The 18600-nt window shown below is 39.3% G+C and overlaps 1 pseudogene; it reads right to left on the reverse strand.

The window, feature by feature from the left end:
* Positions 1-3170: 3170 nt before the first annotated feature.
* LOC127645713 (dual specificity protein phosphatase CDC14AB-like) lies at positions 3171-18385 on the reverse strand (annotated as a pseudogene).
* Between the last annotated feature and the right edge of the window lie 215 nt (positions 18386-18600).

The following is an 18600-nucleotide window of genomic DNA, read 5'->3' on the forward strand; positions in this document are numbered from 1 at the left end:
CCAAACAAATCATTGACATAATCATGTGAACATACACACTTAGCCTATATAACTTACAACAACACACCCATGCTGTCACACACTTGCACTCGGACACACAACGACTGCGCTTTTCATTCAATTGTGAGACAAATGAAAGTTGTTTGATGTAATATTAGTCATTTTATATTTTACAGTTTTTCTCAATCGCTTTGGCTCAGTTCTCGAATGAGAATTGTTTTTTATAGTTAAAATCTCTGAACAATTAGCTTCTTGTTCACACCAGATTTTAATTTCTTATTTAAGCAAATTGCACGTGTTTTGGCACATGTGTGCAAAAGAGTAAGTACAATTGTCTACAATTTGCACAATAACTAAATACACATGTGTGGCAGGGCGGAGGGCAGGGCCGGGTCGTGATCCTACACACCCGGTCCCGTATTAGGCTAATCAAGCCTCTGAGAGGGATAAAGGTCGAATGCAGAGGATCGTGCGGGAGAGAGAGATTGTTTACGGACATGTCCGTCATGTGTGTGTTTGTCTTCTGTTTTAGTTTATTATTAAACCATTATTTATGTTGAAAAGCCGGTTCTCGCCTCCTCTTCTCCATTGATCCCGGGTTTCGGCACCAGGGTAAAGTGATCAATGGAAAGGAGGAGGCGAGAACCGGCTTGAGTGTAGGATCACGACCCGGCCCAGGCCTCCGCCCTGCAACAACATGTCTTGCTGATCAAAACTGATGATCTGATGTTGATTCTCAGTGAAACTGTCAAACTCTACACAACTTCTAAACATTAATTCATCGTGTGAGACATCACATGCAAAATTATTCATGCAGTTATTAAAATCTGTCAGACATACATGTATATTCCATAAATGTCTATAATACGGAAATATTGTGATGTCTTCAAAACCTCTAGTCAGACAAACAAGAGCAACAGTTTCATGATTCCTCACCGGTTTCATTAACTCTTTAGTCTTTTTGTATATAATGCCCTGATTTCTAAAAACACAACTGACCTCCCGTTTATTGACCCATTCCCTTCATAGATATTTTTGCTCGTTTCTGTGTTTTTCCCATTGTGATTGTTTCTTTTGTTTACTCCATTAATCTGTCATTTGTTTATTTTATTAAATACTGTTTTACTGCACCTAGATCCAGCTCTCATGACCTCCTTACTTACATTACAGACAGGATGCCCACCAAGAACTTTTAGTGTTGCATACTGTGAGGAGGTACAATTTATAGTTTTTTACTGAACTACTGCAGGTCTTTTTATTGTTGCGGTATTTTTATTTGTATTTTTTATTTTTTTTGCAAGGATGTCATTTTGTGGTGGCAATTGTCTGTTCACTATGTATTTCTTTACATGTAAGTAATGTTTAAAAATGGACTTGCAAATGTGAATTTTCATTTTACATGTAACACATTGCTACAAAAATAAATGTACTGTATACATATAAATGTGCATATCCTTTTCCTGTGTACTACAGTACTGTACAGTATTGACTTTTCCCAGAAAACTTTTACCTACTGTTGAAATAGGAATCTAAAAAGTTTAGTATGATACACAATAGCTTTCAGCTAGACATCTGACATTTCTTGTATAGTACAATAAGCAGTCAGTGTCGGCAAAAAAAAATAACAAAAATGAAATTTGTATATAACAAACATTTCCAGGGTTGACTGCCATGGTGAAAAAAACATCAAAACATTTTGACCAGTACGGCTCACAGTGAAAAAAAAAAAAAAAAAGAATAATTTTGGTGGCATTGGCCAATTTACTTCAACAATAACTAGGTTTTGAAGCATGAATGAAATGTTTTGGGTGAGTTACTACATTTTGCAGACATCGTGATGTCCCATGAAACAGTTGTGACAATTGCACTTAGAGTTTAGAGAATGTTAAGACCATTTCAAAAAATGAACAAAAGCGATTGAGAAACTGTAAAACAAATGCCGCCAGATGTGTATGATTTTGGATGTAGACAAAATCTAAATGAATATATTTGTTTGTAAAAAGATGTACTTTTCTAAATTAAAACCAGTATTTGAAAACAGTTGAAACATTTCATAAAATCATTAATGAACACTGAGTCCAGTGCTGTACGAATGGCGAGGTAGGATTTGAAGCTTGGGTCTCAGTGTCATTTCTTTCTTCCCTCCACTGAGCCACATCAAGACTGGGATTGTAGATCGAGAACATTTGTTAAATACATTCGGTTATGAAATATCTAGCAATGGGTTACTTATGAAGAGAGCGTCTGGAGCGTAGGAAGCCATATTGAAGAAAGTAAAATTCTGGCCATTCCCCTGTCCTTGGTCCTAGGCGGCAACCCCTGAATCCTATGGAGGGAGCCATGTCCGAGAATAGGGGTGTGTCATCCGGAGATTCTCGCCAGCCATCATCGACTGGTGGGTAGGAGAGGCTGTATATGGAATGAGCTAGTGTAAGGAGGCGGAAGTGGCCTTGAGGAATGATAAGCATGGCAAAATTGAGGTGGCCTGATAGGGCTGGAGATTGCGTTAAGAGACCCATACTGACCAGGGAAAGATGTGAAAATAGACCTGATCCTGTCATGTTTCTTTAGGGGGGAAGCTTGCATGGTTAGAGAATGTGTGTGATGTCTAGAAATTCTAGAATGTGCTTGATAGCTGATTCGACGGCTGATGTGCCAAGTTACCATTGTCTCTTACATATTCCGGAGACCAGATACACGAACCCCTAAACATGTATGGCTGAATTCCGGCATTTAAGCTATCGATCATATTGGTTCTGATTAGTTGTTGCTGTAGTGGGCTGACCACGATGAGTGAATGATTTGTGAAGACATGCCAACGAATTTCTGCTCTTTGATGATGCCTGAATGATAATAAAATAGAAGTATGCCATGAGATGGGAATTACTCGCTGTATGACCGGATCATAGTGAAATGCCTTACGCTGGTGATAGATAATCTGGTGAATAGGGGAAGCGGTGCAATCTGAGACTATGCAATCTGAGCAGCATTCCAGTTGTAAAACTGTATATTATCTTATATATGAAGTCTTCTAAACAGAATGAGCCCATCTCAAAGTCCAAAACTTTTATTTATTTATTAATTTATTTTAAAGATTGTAGTTTTTTGCTTTAAAATAACAACATATATTAATTCTGAAACTTGAGAAGTGAAGCCCAAAGTGTCTTCTTTCAAAATTCTTTGGGGCCTAGCCGACCCCTGGAGAATGGACTGTAGACAGTTCTGTTCATAGGTCTGACTTTGCAGGTAGCATTTACATTGTTAGCACCAGTCAGGCTGTTGAGGTTGATGTTGACCTCTTGGTTGTAGTTTAAGTGGGAGGAAGGCAGACAGGGGTCAGTGGTGGGGTAGCAAAGCTAAAGCATTGGGTTACGGAAGGAGATGGGGTGGGAGTGAAGGATGAAAGTGGTGTGCTGCTGTCTTCTTCATGGAAGTTGTTGTCATCGTAGAGGTTGCTGAGGGAGTGGGCTAAACGGGGACTAAAGCAGTGCAGGGTGAATAAACAGGTTTAAATCATTTCCTCAACCTCATGTTGTGTCAAACCAATATTACTTTCTTCTGTAGAACATAAAAGGAGATGTTCAGCTTCAGTAATCATTCACTTTAATTGTATGAGGGGAAAAGATGCAATGAAAGTGAATGGTGACTGAGACTAACATACAGTACTGCCTAACATCTCCTTTTGTGTTCCACTGGAACAACATGAGGGTGAGTTAATGATGACAGAATTTTCATTTTGTGGTGTACTGTCCCTGTAGGATAAGCATCTATGTTAAAACCAGTTTAAATCACATAAGCTGTGCAGACACATTAAAGTACCTACCTTTAAAGGTTGCCGGCAGAGGAGGAAGTGCTGCGTGTTAGTCTCCGTGGTGCAGGAGAAGAAGAGATGAAAAAAGGAGCTTTGAAAGATTTGGGAGGGGAATTGGTGCCTGGAGCTGTGTCTATCCCACTAATAGAAAATGACAAACATCTATCAGGATTCAGTAAAGTACTTCATTTAGAGTTACAGTAATAATTCATTGATTTAGACATATAAGGAAGGAAGTGTCCTCATGACAGGCAGGAATCTTTCTTCTCGTTGCATTGTGTGCCTCTTTATTAAGCTGATGTTAAAATGAGCTTAAATGAATAGTTCACCCAAAAATGAAAAATCTCTCATCATTTATTAACCCTTATGCCATCCAGATGTGTATGACTTACTTTCTTCTGCAGAGCACGAACAAAGATTTTTTGAAAAATATCTTGGCTCTGTAGGTCCATACAATGCAAGTGAAAGGCAGCTAAAACTTTAAAGCTCTAAATATCACATAAAGGCAGCATAAAAGTAATCCATATGACATTAGTGGTTAAATCCATGTCTTCTGAAGTGATTAAATCAGTTTTCTGCAAGAATAGACCCAAAAAACTCTGTTTTCACTGTACCTTTTGCCATTGCAGACTCTAGGCATGATCATGATTTCAAACTTGAGTACACTTACTAGGCCTAGTGCTTGATGCATGCACAGAGGGCAAGATGGTGCTATGAAGTGTAAACAAGCTTGAAATCATGATCGCCAAGGAGACTGCTAATGTCAAGATTTATAGGGTAAATTAATTATATTTTGTTCTGTTTTTATTCAAAATCAATTCGATTGCTTCAGAAGATATTGATTTAACCACTGGAATCTTATGAATCTTTCTCCTATACCAGCTTATTTTGCAGAGACAACTATAAATAAGCCATTCATAGATTTCAATAAATGTAAACACTGTGTCTCTTTGGCAAAATACAAATGGGTCTGTTTGTTTTGAGCAACCCGACACAGCAATTTTGACTCGACAAATTATGTAAGTTTGGGGTGAACGATTTGTTTTGTTTGATTAATGACAGACAAAGCTGTTGAAAAGGCTGTCTGAAAACAATGTTTATATTCGCAAGAAAGGCACAGAAATTACAAACTTTAGCTTTAATGAAACTTGGTAGGTGTCAGTGCCAAATTACACAAAGTGTGAAGGTGCATACACACTGCCAGCGACGAGCTGTCGCGACCGTTGGCACAAGATGTGGGCGTGTCCAGCAATGCGACAAAGTTGAGACAAGTTCAACTTTATTCAAATGAAGAGCGACTAACGGAAGCGACAGCCAATAGGAGAGAAGACGGGAGAGCTCACGTGATCCTTCTCTCTCTCTCTCTCAGCTCCTGCAGTAATGGAAAGATGGATGAAAGGCTAATTCTTGCTGTTAGAAATTTTCCAGTGCTCTATGATATGTCTCTTCCCACGTACAAGGACATGTTTAAGAAAAATACTGCGTGGAAAGGTGTATCTGAGATCGCGGGGATTTTATGGACCCAGACAGACCGGCATTTGCATTTTCGCCGCAGATAAACAGACGCTATGGCAAACAGCACGCCTTGTTTCTCATTCATCTTTGATATAAAGTATTTTATGTACTGATTCCATTTATATTTTGTCTTTTCCCTCCAAAATGTTTGTTTTTAGTGGCAAGAAAAGAGATTCGCTGTCAACAGCAATGGAATGACATCCGTGAATGTCATTTATAAACGTTACTATGCAACCAGTAGTGGGAACCCCCACTAGCGACTTCACCTCCAGCCACTGGCGACCTGCAGCGACAATGTCGCTGGCAGTGTGTATGCACCTTAAGTGTAAGGGGACCCCCCAAGTGCTCAGACTCAATTTGAACACTGAAGTGTACCACATCAATTTGGTGACAGTGCTATCTACTGGTCAATAATGATTAAACTTTAAATAATATGTAAGCATGGAAGGGACAAAAATAAGTGAAGTGGAATAATTTGGCTTTAACCCGTTATTTTACTCTCTATATATTCCTGAAGGCTTGTGGATTATTATGATTACTACATTTTCAAGGTCTGTTGAATGCAAGATTTGAACGGATTTGCATTTTGTATTTTTTTTGCAACTCCTACAGTTTATCAAATATCATATTCAAACCAAGCCTCACTAAAGTCACCAAATGTGTCTTACATTTGTATACTGACACAAATTTTTTTATGTTTGATTGTCACATTGCCCTGATAGTACCATGTAATTCATATGTGTGTGTTGTCTTTGTAAGCCTTGAATTAAACTCTATATGGCACCACTTTCCTCAATTTACAGTCAAATTCATTATTTTGTGTAATTTAGGGTATACCTGAACCATGTGGTGGTAGATCTGGGTTGGCGTTGGCCCTTAAAAGCTAGTAGTTTGTCGCCTTGAGTGGGAATCATGTCCTCTTCTTTGTAGTAATTCTAAGTATGACAAGACACAGTTTCAATATGAATTTTGCAGCATCACTGGGGACCTAGCATGCTTTGTGGTAAGGACTGATAAAAATGTGAATTAAAGGCTATCTGTGGCTATCAAATTCAACAGTGGCACAATAGTGCCCTAAACTGACAAACATAATGAATCATAGCCTCAATGATCCACTTCAAATTAAAATGAGCAAAATAATTGACAGGTGAAAAGTATCAATGTCCATGGTCCGCCGACACATTTTTGTTTGCTATTTACAAAGTCTACAGCTGTCATAGAGACCGGTGAGATATCGCAGGACACTTATTTCATTAATATCTTTAAGGGAGTAGGAAAATGTTTCGCATAGTTTTCCAAGTTAGAAATTACTTACAGCTCCTTTAAGTGAAACAGTTTTGTGGGGTTGTTTGTGGACCTATTTACAGTGTATTTGCCACATTTGCATGGTCTTGCTGAGGCATTGGACCAGTGGGAGTTGGCTGGAGCCAGCGAGACCCACCAGGTTCCGGGAGACCGATGCCCATCTCTGGAGCTGCTTGATAACCTCAAGCCCAGAGCCCACACATCTGGGACCTAGAGTAAGATAGGTTCCTGTTGAATGAAAGCAAGCATGACAGGTTTCCAAGGTGGACAATGCCATGATGGAGGCGAACACAGGCCAAGGTGGTGAATCATACCTCGCGTAGATCAGCTGGTGACCTGGTACGGTGGGTGGAGGTAACGAGACGCAGCGGCCCACCTGGCCTTGGTGCTCGAGGGTATGTCCCTGCAGATCCTTCTCCATCTTGTGTCTGTTGAGCATCGGGATTATGGGACCCTTGTGGCAGCACTGGAGTGACATTTTGGGCAGCGTTATACAATGGCAGGATCAGTTAGCTACCCATTAGAGGAAGGAGGGTGGGGAAGGAATATCTGTGGTCCCTCACAGTGGATGTCCAAATTTACACCCGACGGGGGTACCCACAGTGTGCGGTGGCGGCAAAGTGGGAGAAAAACTGAAAGACTCCATGCTGAAAGACTCCGGCAGCAAGTCCGCCTGGCACGGGCATTCCAGGAGGCAGAGTGTGCGTAGCCTGTTTTTAGAATGTCATAGCCCGGCTCCCATCTGCTAGAATGTGTTAAGTTGGGTACTCCGGCGAGGATAGCATCAGGGAAATCGAGGAGGTCTGCCAGGTCAACACGGTGGAACTACCACCACCTTCCCTTGGGCCAAGGAGGCGAGAAACCCGGCAGGAGCCTGCTACCATTGCAGCAAGTTGGGACACGTGGCATGGATCTGCCAGGCTCTGGAACCTTCACCTTGAAATACAGGAGAGTGGCCACCTAATACCCCCCTCCATGGAAAATGTACCATGGTGGTCAGATTTACGGCCTCTACATGCACTATGGAGGGTCACCACTGCCGAGCCCTCGTGGACACCGGCTCTACCATCTGTCTTGTCCGCCCGGGTGTCCTGCCAGGCTACCGCAGCCCTGCAATAGCCGAAACTACTGCAACTAGTCCCCATCGTCGGAGACCAGACAGGCAGTGCAGGAGTTATGGCAGTGCCTCAGTGGGAGCAGCTTAAAGGACTATTTAATGGATATTTGGATATTTTTGCTGCCCAGGACATACGGGGTTAGTGCAACATGACATCGACATGGGTGCTGCACAGCCTATCCATCTACAATGACACCCTCTGTCGTTTACCATACTGAGAGCTCTGGGACATTCCTCGCATCCACTGTGTGGTCTATTTGGACGATCTCCTAGTGCACACGTGGGATTTTGGTGGGGCACTGTGCAATTTGCAGGAGACTTTGAAGCGATTTGCCTGGCCGGTTTGGGATTGAGTGCCAAGAAATTCACGCTGTTGAGAAGGGAAACAGTGTACCTGGGACACATGGTGAGTGCTACTGCCATGGCCACAGACCCCAAGGTAAACGTCTACCACTTGCAATGGGACACTCTGGCTCTGTGGGATGGCTTGGTGTATCGGTGCTGGCAGTTGCCAGTGGATGGAACTTTTCAGTTCCTGTTGTTGGTTCCACGGTCCCTCTGTCAGCAAGTACTAAAGGCTCGGTGGGGGTGGGTCATTTTGGCATAACAAAGACCCTGAAATGATTTCCACTGTACGTGCATTGGTGTGACGTGTGCACCACTCAAAACATGCCATCCCAAAGACCACATGCTCCCCTGCAACAGTACTTGGTGGGGCACCCATGGAATGCATTGGGATGGACATACTCTGGCCATTTCACATTTCAGAGACCGGGTACAGCTACAATCTTGTGGCCATGGATTATTTCACAAAGTGGCAGGAGGCTTATGGGATTCCTGACCTGAGTGCTTACACGATAGCAGGGAAGTTTGTCGAGGAGATGTTCTGCTAGTTTGGGGTACCTGAGTAGATCCACAGTGATCAAGGGCAGAACTTTGAGGTGAAGGTGTTCACGTAGGTCTGTCGGTAGTTGAGGGTACAAAAGAACAGTTCCACCCCTCTTCATTTGCAGAGTGGATACTATCCACAGTTAGTTGATTGGAATCAACACCTGGCTTTGGTCCTATGGACAAACCAGACAGCGGTGTAGGAGTCGACTGGACTTACTCCTGCAGCTGTCATGTTTGGGCGTGAGCTACTAACGCCCGTGGATATAATTTTTGGGGTACCTCCGGAGCCAAAAATTCCTTGTGGCTCCGGTATGGTTTGCCTCTGTCGGCTAGGTTTACTGCCCCATCAGAAAAAAGGGCACTCTCCTAAACTGGAATGTCATTGACTAGGACCATGTGAAGTTTTGAAAAAGAACTTAGACATTATGCACAGGGTTCCCGGCAGCACTGGACATTGGTGCTGCATAGGGACTACTTAACGCCGTAACAACCACAGGTGGAGGTACAGACAACTGAGGGCTCTGAGGACTACAGATAAGCATCAAGCCCTGTGCCATAGATGGACAAGTTGGGCCGCAACCCTGAGCACCTCTTTACTTTTTCTTGTCTTCTTCATGGAAAGATTGTGAATGAGGTGAAATGGCCAAGCAACAGGCTGGATTCCTACGGGACTATGTTATGTCGAATCATGAAATAGTTAAGAGCTGCTGGGGATGCCAGCCTTTTCAGTAGGGGGCAGTGTAGCATCATCAGGAACCCAGCTTTGTGGCTGGTCAAATACTGACATGAGTTTGGTTAAATAAAACCGCTAAAAATGTGAATTGAGTGAAACTGTTTTGTGGGGGTGTTTGTTTACCTATTTACAGTGTATTGCCACATTTGCATGCTCTTGTTTGTGTGTTATCATCATGTAGCTTTGTAGTTCACCGATAGTAGTCATACAGATTTTGTATGTGTGTGTTTATCAGGTCTGCCTGTATTACATCTTGGTAACTTCAATAAAGAAGATTTTGTTGAATCCCAATATCTGTATTGCGTTACAGTGTTATTGTATTGTGGACTCAGATGTGGGATGCGATTGATGGGAATCAGTCTGTCTCAGTTCTCAGATATCTCACCTCATCCACACTCAGTGGCTTAAGCATGGAGCTGTTGATGGATATGTTGTCCATGTTGGAGATGAGATAGGAAATATCTCTTTCCTGGTGCCGGCTTAGTCTCAAATGCTGTTGCTTCAGTTTTGAATGATCAAGGTCATGCTGCACCCACATACTGTGCTGCTTCCTAAAACAATAAATGTGAATGCTAACTTAAGTCCAATATTCTGCCTAACACTTCCTTTTGTCTTTAACAGATAAAAGAAGGTCATCTGTGTTTCGAGTAAATTATGACAGAATTTTCATTTTTGGGTGAACTTTCCCTTTAAATAAACTCTTTTTTCTTTGTCTCAGTCTGTCTGAGTCTGTCAATTTCTCTGCTTACTGTTTGAGAAAGTGCTGCTGTGGTCCAATGATGGAGCCAGGCCTGCAAATTCTTATCCAGGCAATGGCCTCAGGTGCTGTGAAATGATAATGCTTCATCAGATAGCAGCCTATCAGAGTACCAGTCCTCCCAAGACCAGCTGTTAAAAGAGTGTGAGAAGTGAAAGATTTTTGTCACTTTTTCACCAAATATTTCAACAACATTTTGGCTGCATTCAGATTCACACAAATATGTTAACTATATTAAAAATGATTATGTTCATACACAGTTTGGTTATTAAAGAAAGTGACAATTGAATTCTATAACCAAAGTGGCTAACTTAAATCTGTTGCACCTGTTTAAAATCTACGGTTTCACATCACCATTTATTTGTACATGAGAACTGCAAGATCATAGAATGCTTTCACCCAAACAAGAACAAGATACTGTTTCTTCACAAATATTTAGAGCCTCTCACCCTTGCAGTGGACAGCTACGGCACCCTTTGCACTCTCACAGATGTGCAGAAAGCGTCTTGTGATCAAATCACTAGGTGTAGTGCCATCTATGAAGAACAAGTCGTGATGCTCAAACCCGGCATCTGTGAAGCGCCGACCTTCATAGATTTTCTTGTTTAGTCGTACCACGTCTGTGACATTTTGCTGGGAGAAGTAGGGGAAGTATGCTTCAGGGGCGTGGAGCAGATAACCTAATACAGCAAAAACATTGTTATCAGGTCTATTTGATGTGAGTTGTTTAATTGCTACAATGAGTAACTCTCTTCATTTGTTGATGAAAAGGGTTTAATCACCACTGCACTGGTCTGACAAGCCATTTTTTATGTTTTTCTATAACTACAGCTTCGAGTTATGTTTTAACATGATCTTTTGACATATAGGGAGCAAATCAGCTCACCATTCTCTATTTTGCTCTTGGGATGAGGTCCACTGAAGGCCAACAGTTTTCCTGGCACAATCCAGTTACAGTCACCATTTTCCACACACTTCAAATGTGAAAGGTGAGAAGGGAAGTTCACAAAATAAATCAGACAAGGTAATTAGGACCTTATGTGAAGCAGAGGGGTCTTTCATCACCCTGAAGGGCTTTAATTTGCAAAAATGAATGGATGTCTGACTGCACATTATCCTGTTAATACCAAATAAATGAACTTATAGTATAGATTTTGGGTTATAATTTTTTTTATTTTGTGAAAATGAAAAGACATTGGAGTGACATGAAACTAGCACAGCTATGTAGAAAATCAATTGCCTAGACAACAGTTAGTAAAACAGTTTAGCATATTTGACTACAGAATGCCGCTCAAAAACTGATACCTCATAATGTTCATATTCTTCAACATCAAAATTCTCAAAATCAAAGAAGCCATGCTGCAGGGCCTGAAGGGATGAAAAATATTTTTTTCATATTATTCAAATCAATTGATGAACATTTCATGGGCAACAAATTATGAATTTGTCTTACTTTAATGTGCACTAGAAATCAAATTTCTTCTAAGGGAGTGTATCTTGAAAAGGAGCCAATTATACATTATGTCCCGTTATTTTTACTTAAGCTACAATACAACATTCTTAATTTATGGGTATAAGGACATAACAAACTGATAAGGTTGTGCTCTATCCTACCCTGACAAATTGTATCTTTATTACAAGCACAATCATCCTAACTGTAATATGCTTAATTTCTTAAAACTCTCCAAACACAAATGTTCTTCTTTTTTTATGTGCTTCCTGTTCATTATCACATTGTGTGGAATGTCCCAATGTAATCCATCTGTTATACAATTCTTTCTTCCATGTTACCATTGAAAAAACAGATAATTGGACTAAAAGATAATGCACTGGGGAAGAAGTACATTCCACATCTACGCAATCCAGGCATTGTCCGAAAGTGCCTGTGTAACCTGACACCTAACTAATTGGTCAACAATGCTGCACATTCCCCTTGCAAAATATTCACAGTTAAAACAGGTGGTGCTGCTATAGCAGAGGAAAGCCATGCAAAACCACCCCCTTTAATTCACTTACCTTGCGGATTCCTTGTAAACAGTCTAAAATGGTTAGATTATATGTGCAGTTCCCAAAAGCAGCATCTCTGTATGAATATAAAAAGGCATTAAATTGATGATATAAGTTGAATCCAAATCATGTTATTTTTGTAACGAGGAAATCGCTATACAACTGTTGGTCCCTCAATATTACCAGCATAATAACAGTCTAATGTAGTGAGGTAATTACTAGTATGACGATTTTGGAGTTGAAGGAACCTCAAAATCTGGTCAATACACAAAACACGTCAACACACTTTTGTGAAAGTATTATATATGAAGTTGGTTAGAAAACAATATGTTTCCTCTACCAGTGTAGGCCACAGACTACAGGGCAACATTAAGACGGATGGATGGTCGGATGGACGGGCAAACAGATAGATAGCTTGGACCATTTTTTTTGCCCAGAAGTGTATATATATATATATATACTGTTGAAATAATGTATTTATAATTAAAGGTGCTAGAACCAGTTTCACATCATTCCAGCACAATTTAAACCCTGAAACGTGATTATTTGAATGTGATGTGTTTCAGACTGTGTGTGTAGCTTCTCACCTGAAGGACAGGTATGAAACATTGGGTCCAGAGATAAGGGTCTGGTAAACCTCTTCTGGAGTTCTCTTTAAATAGATTATCTGGAGAAAAGATTGAGCAAACGTGACTGGCAATTTCTCTGAGGACAGACTCTGAAAAATGGGTTAAACTCAGTGTGAATAGCTCTTGTTCTTTACACCTTAGAACCAGTTTTGTCTGTGTATATCTTGTCATTGCCCAGTAAGGCATATTCACACCAATCCCATATTTTCAGAGTTAAATTCAGAGGAAGCGTTTGAATAGGGGCAATGGATTCCTATGGCTCTATTTGCATAGAATCTGACAAACTGCCCACAAACAATTTTAAGGTTTTTATATGGAGAGCAGTCAGATTTTTCCCATTCTGACTGTGATAATGTCTGTGACAGACTAATTAAATAAGAGCTTTTTGTCCAGTCACTGCTGCTGAACAATCCAGCATGTTAGTGGTGCTGATCAACTGGCAAACACAGGTGCTCTGCTCTTCTGCTTGTCTTACACACAAAAACTCTGAATTCAATGCCAATATGCAGTAAAGAAATAATAGAGAAACGTTAAAAAACATTGTTAATTTTTTAAGTCAATTTGACTCTAGGAAAAACAGGTTATTAAAAAAAAAAATCATTAAAACAAATCCAAATAGACAATTGGCAGGAGTGTACTTATACAGTGTGTATACAAATCAGAAAAGTTAAAATCAAAAATTAATAAAATATCAAGGTCAGTGAAAGATAGCAACTCACTGCATAAGCACCAATGAGGACGGCTGCATTGGCTCTCTTTCGTTGGTCATAAATGGTGTAGTGGATGATACGTTTACTAGACAGAGTGAAAGACTGCAGAAATGCACAAAACACACATTAAGGACAATCAGTGTAATGGATGTTACAATAATAGCACATGATCTATTTTCTTTTATATGCTTTTTTGCTTTCTTAAATTTTGCTTTTGGTTTCACGTTTTCTGATGAATGGTTTTGCATATATAATGTCTTGTACAGAAGAAGGCAGTCTTTGCAACACTACTCAATTGATCTGTAAAAGTGGATTGCCCACTTTAAATGGAAATTACTTAATGAATATATCTACAGATTTGGTTTCATTTAATTAATACACATGTTAAGCATGCACACAATGATGGCAGGTTTTAGGATGAGGCAGGGCCAGTACATCCATCCATCCATCTTCTATAGCTGCTTGTCCTATGCAGGGTCACGGGTAGTGCTGGAGCCTATCCCAGTTGTCTTGGGGCGAAGGCAGGGAAACACCCAGGACAGGTGGCCAGTCCATCACAGGGGAACACAGACACACAACACAGACACAGACACACTCTCACTCACACCTACAGGCAATTTAAAAGCTGGACATGCAAGTTCTGACACTCAGGAGTTCATGAGCCCCTGCACTTTATGAGCCAGTATATCTGATAATCGTATAGATGCAGTGGTACATGACTTAACGACCTGGCGAATTCTGGACCAATCGCACACATTTTTGTGCTATTTATCATTATAAGACATAAAGCCAAAGGAGGACATTGCTTTCATTCCTTGTAGCAAGCGATTTAGAAATGAAAAGAACACTGGCATGGCCAGGGGCTGCAATAGCTGAAAACTCAACTGCCTATTTAAAAGATATATGTATAATTATTACAAATGCAGTCTGATATTTGACAGATTCAGATTTTGAAGAGAGGCTGTGTGATTTCATGACTGCATACATCTATCATAACAACAGTGTGTTGCTGCCAGTACTGCATGATAATAAAGCGATTCAAAAAGAAAGTGTGGAACATTCACGCACCGTTATACTTGGATTTAATCTAAGTGCAAACATAATGTTTAGTGCAGAAGTTATTTTAGTGGAGAACCTGTATCACTCAGTGTAGAGTGGAGGAGGGCGGTGCCGGTCTGGAACGACACAGACCCGGTCCCCAATCATCCTGATGGGGCGCGCAAGGGATAAAGGCAGCCGGTGATGACAGTTAGAGAGAGAGAGAATTACAGTGCAGCTGCCTCTTAATCCCTTGCGTGTCCCATCAGGCTGATTGGGGACCGGGTGTACATCGTTCCAGCCTGGCCCCGCCCTCCTCCGCTTTACACTCAGCTTTAGATGTAGGCTACATCCTTCTCATCTGTGTCACTGCTTGCAAGTTGATAGCAGACATGCTGAAGAAGTCTTGTCCATGTAAATGCATTTTAAAGCTGCATGTAGCAAAGTTTAAGAATCTAAGTGGTTGATTGACAGGTTGATCTTTCATCCTTGGTTTCAGCAGACGGGAGTTGAAATATATCTCTTACATTTCCACTATCGTGTATATACAATTATAACAGATGCTATATCCCCCTAAATGAAGCCCTAGAACTGAAACAAATGCAAGTATGACAAATAAAATAGACCATTTCATCCATTAGAGTGATAAAGATTGTTTTCGCGAAAATGATTTGTTGGAAGAGCAGAGAACAGTTTGGTATTTCTGTAGAATCATTCCCAGTGATGTGGTCGTGAATAATATGGGAATAACACAGTTTTAACACAACCATTTTCTACAAATGTATAAAAGCTCCATGAACACTCATTCATTGATCATGTGAGCTGTAACACCTTCTCCTGATTGGTCAACTTCAGGTAGATCGCTAAATCAGCTCGTTCAACCACACACACCTCACGAATTCAATCCGACAGGTTTTAAAAAATATCAGGAGGTTGTGAGCTGCCACCACACGAGCACCAACGATTTCCATACGATCTCTCCCGAATGGAAAAAATAGATCGGGAGCTCGCACGACAGCCAAAAATTGCACTGTGTAAGCCTGCATGTTTTTGAACTTGTGGAGGAGCACACCCATGCAGACAGTGCTACCCACTGAGCCACCATTACTTTACTTAAGGAAAGTGAAGTTAGTTCTGTGAAAATCTCGAACATCATTTGTTTGCAGATGCCACTTGGTTTGTAATGAAATCCATACACTTTTGGGAAAGGATTAAGTGTCCAATTACTTTCCGGGGACACTGTACATTCACAGAATGCACAAATAAAATGTCAACATGACACCCTTTATGTGTCAATTCCTAAAACTAAGCAAGTCATTTCAGGAGAAAGCCACTAAAGCTCAGATTTTTCTTTCATTCATGCCAGAAACTTCTGTCTCTATCTTCATTAATACAGAGAAGTGTAACTCACATGAAGCAGCAATAGAGCGCTCTCTCCTGCTCAATATAAGTACTGCTTGTGATTTATTATAATCAGAACTGTAGTCTTGCAGTTGACATTTAAATGAATAGTTCATATATGAAGGTCCAAAAAAGCAGATAATTAAAGTAATTATTAATTAGTAAAGCATTAAAGTAATTGATAGTAACAGTGGTTTAATCCATGTCTTCTGAAGACATCCAATTGGTTTTGGGTATGGCACAATCTTGCCATTGCAGCAAGGTTGTGCACCATTCAGAAAAGAATGAATTCTAATTAAATTCAAATGGAATGAAGTTCAAAGAAATTCATCTGACAGTTTTTTTTAAATAACACATTTTATTTCTCAGTATAACATGAAACAGGTTATCATATCATATGCATGACAAATGGGTATTCTATTAACCTTACACTATAAAAATGAATCTTATGTCAAGTAATCAATACTGAAAAAGTACTGAAAGAAAAATATATATTATATATCTATTTTTTTTTTTTCAAATGTATACATCTGCAGTTTTGGTTTCATTTAATTAGCAGGGAGTTGGATGAATGCATGTTTTTGAATTCAAATTGGCCTACACAAAATGTGGTTTAGTCCCATTTACCCTCTTCCCAGCATGCACTGGGGCATGCATAATACATTATGGTTGCATTTTTTTTGGCCATTTTGCATGGTTTTAATAACATTGTTTTTTCTGATTTTGACAAAGGTAACTTGATGTTTTCCAATGTCTCAATTTTCTAAGTTTTTTCTTCTTCTTAAAGTTACTTAATTTAATTATGTATTTGTTAAATTAATATGTAATATGTACAGCTTGGCAGGTTGATATTTTAAATTCAGTTAATTTAATTAAAATGAAGTAGATTAATTCGACTTAATACAAAAGCAATGCAAACTTAATTTCTAAGTTCTACAACCACATCACTTTTTACAGTATGTATCATAAATAGTAAATCTAATAACTTAATAATGTTATAAAACAAGTAATAATGATGTTAGTGATTATGTTTATTACAATAAACAAGTAATAATGTTTAAAATGCCACCAACATAAAATTGTATTTCATTTATTTTACAATATTTAATGCATTTTCATTTTATGGACCATTGTAGAACACACTTGATGGCAATGTATAATAATTTTTTTATGTTTTTTTGTTTTTTCTTTTAGAGAGAGAGAGAAATGTTATGTCTATAAAAATATTTATACCTATTAGGGAATAAATTGGCATAACTTTTCAAAAATAATAACATAATTATTTGTCACAAAATGTGTCTTTGACTAATGAAATTGTGTAGTGTGACTTTGAATTACAAATCAGTAAATTCCACTTCCTCTCATTCAACTCAAATTCCAATTCAACTTCCTGTGGGGCGTGCCCAATTCAAATTCCAACTCTTGAATTCAATCTGAAATTCTTACTTTTGCACATCCACGCATTGCAGTCTCTAGGCACGGTCATGATTTGAAGCTCGATTACCCTTCCTAGTGATTGGTGCATTCGCAGAGCGCTAGATGGCTCTGGAAGTGTAATCAAGCTTGAAGTCATGATTGCCAAGGAGACTGCTGTAAGATTTATAGTGAAAAAGGAGTTGCATATTGGCCTGTACTCACGCAAAACCAATTCGATCGCTTCAGAAGACATGGATTAAAGCACTGAAATCGTATGGATTACTTTTATGCTGCCTATATGTGTTTTTTTAAAGCTTCAAAGTTCTGGACAACATCCAGTTGCATTGTATGGATCAAAAGGGCTGAGATATTCTTTTGAAAATCTTCATTTGTGTTCTGCAGAATAAAGAAAGTCATTCACATCTGGGATGGCATGAGGGTGAGTAAATGATGTAAGAATAAAACATTTTGGGTTAACTATTATTTTAAGACTGTAATTGTCGACTCATTATTACTGAACTAATGGTCATTTTTATTTTCATTTATTTCAGAGCAAAGCTGGGTTTAATCTATCTATTTGCAGGGGATCAACTCTCTCTGTTTCCAAGATGGTATTTCCAATAATCTTTAATCTAAGATTCATCCAAGAAAATGTAAATCCAGCACTGTTATTTGTTCTCAGTGTATTCTCAGTTCAAGTGCTGCATTATGCAAACAAAAAATGTCCCCTTGGGACAAGAGGGAAATGTTTGAATGATTTTAGGGTCCCACTGCAACATTTTCCAAAATAATAAAAAAAGATAATAAAAAATACTTTTAGGCAACTACTGTGTGCATGTCCAAAATGTTCTTATCAATGTCTAACAATGAAAATTCAATACAACCTATAAAATATTATATGAATACCTGGTGAAACCCTCAGGAACATGACAAAAACAGCTAAACACTGAGCTATTTAAATTATGATATGGATAGCAAAGAGAAGAGAATTATCTTACCTTTAGTTTTTTGTTTAGTTTACAGCAGTATCTGTACATCATTGCTAGATTAAGGGGTCCAAAATCTGCATAAAAGCTGAGGACAGAAATGTGCCATATAATAATCAGTATCAAATAATGAGCGCTAACAATAAAAAAATTGGACAAAAAATACCACAATGACGAAAGATTTTTTATGTTAGGCTATTCTATAGTTATGATATTAATTATTTTATCTAATATCTATATCTTATTTCTAATTCTAATATCATGCAAATACTATAAACTGTTCA

The sequence above is a fragment of the Xyrauchen texanus genome, chromosome 6, assembly GCF_025860055.1.
Source record: "Xyrauchen texanus isolate HMW12.3.18 chromosome 6, RBS_HiC_50CHRs, whole genome shotgun sequence".
In the NCBI taxonomy this organism is placed as follows: Eukaryota; Metazoa; Chordata; class Actinopteri; order Cypriniformes; family Catostomidae; genus Xyrauchen; species Xyrauchen texanus.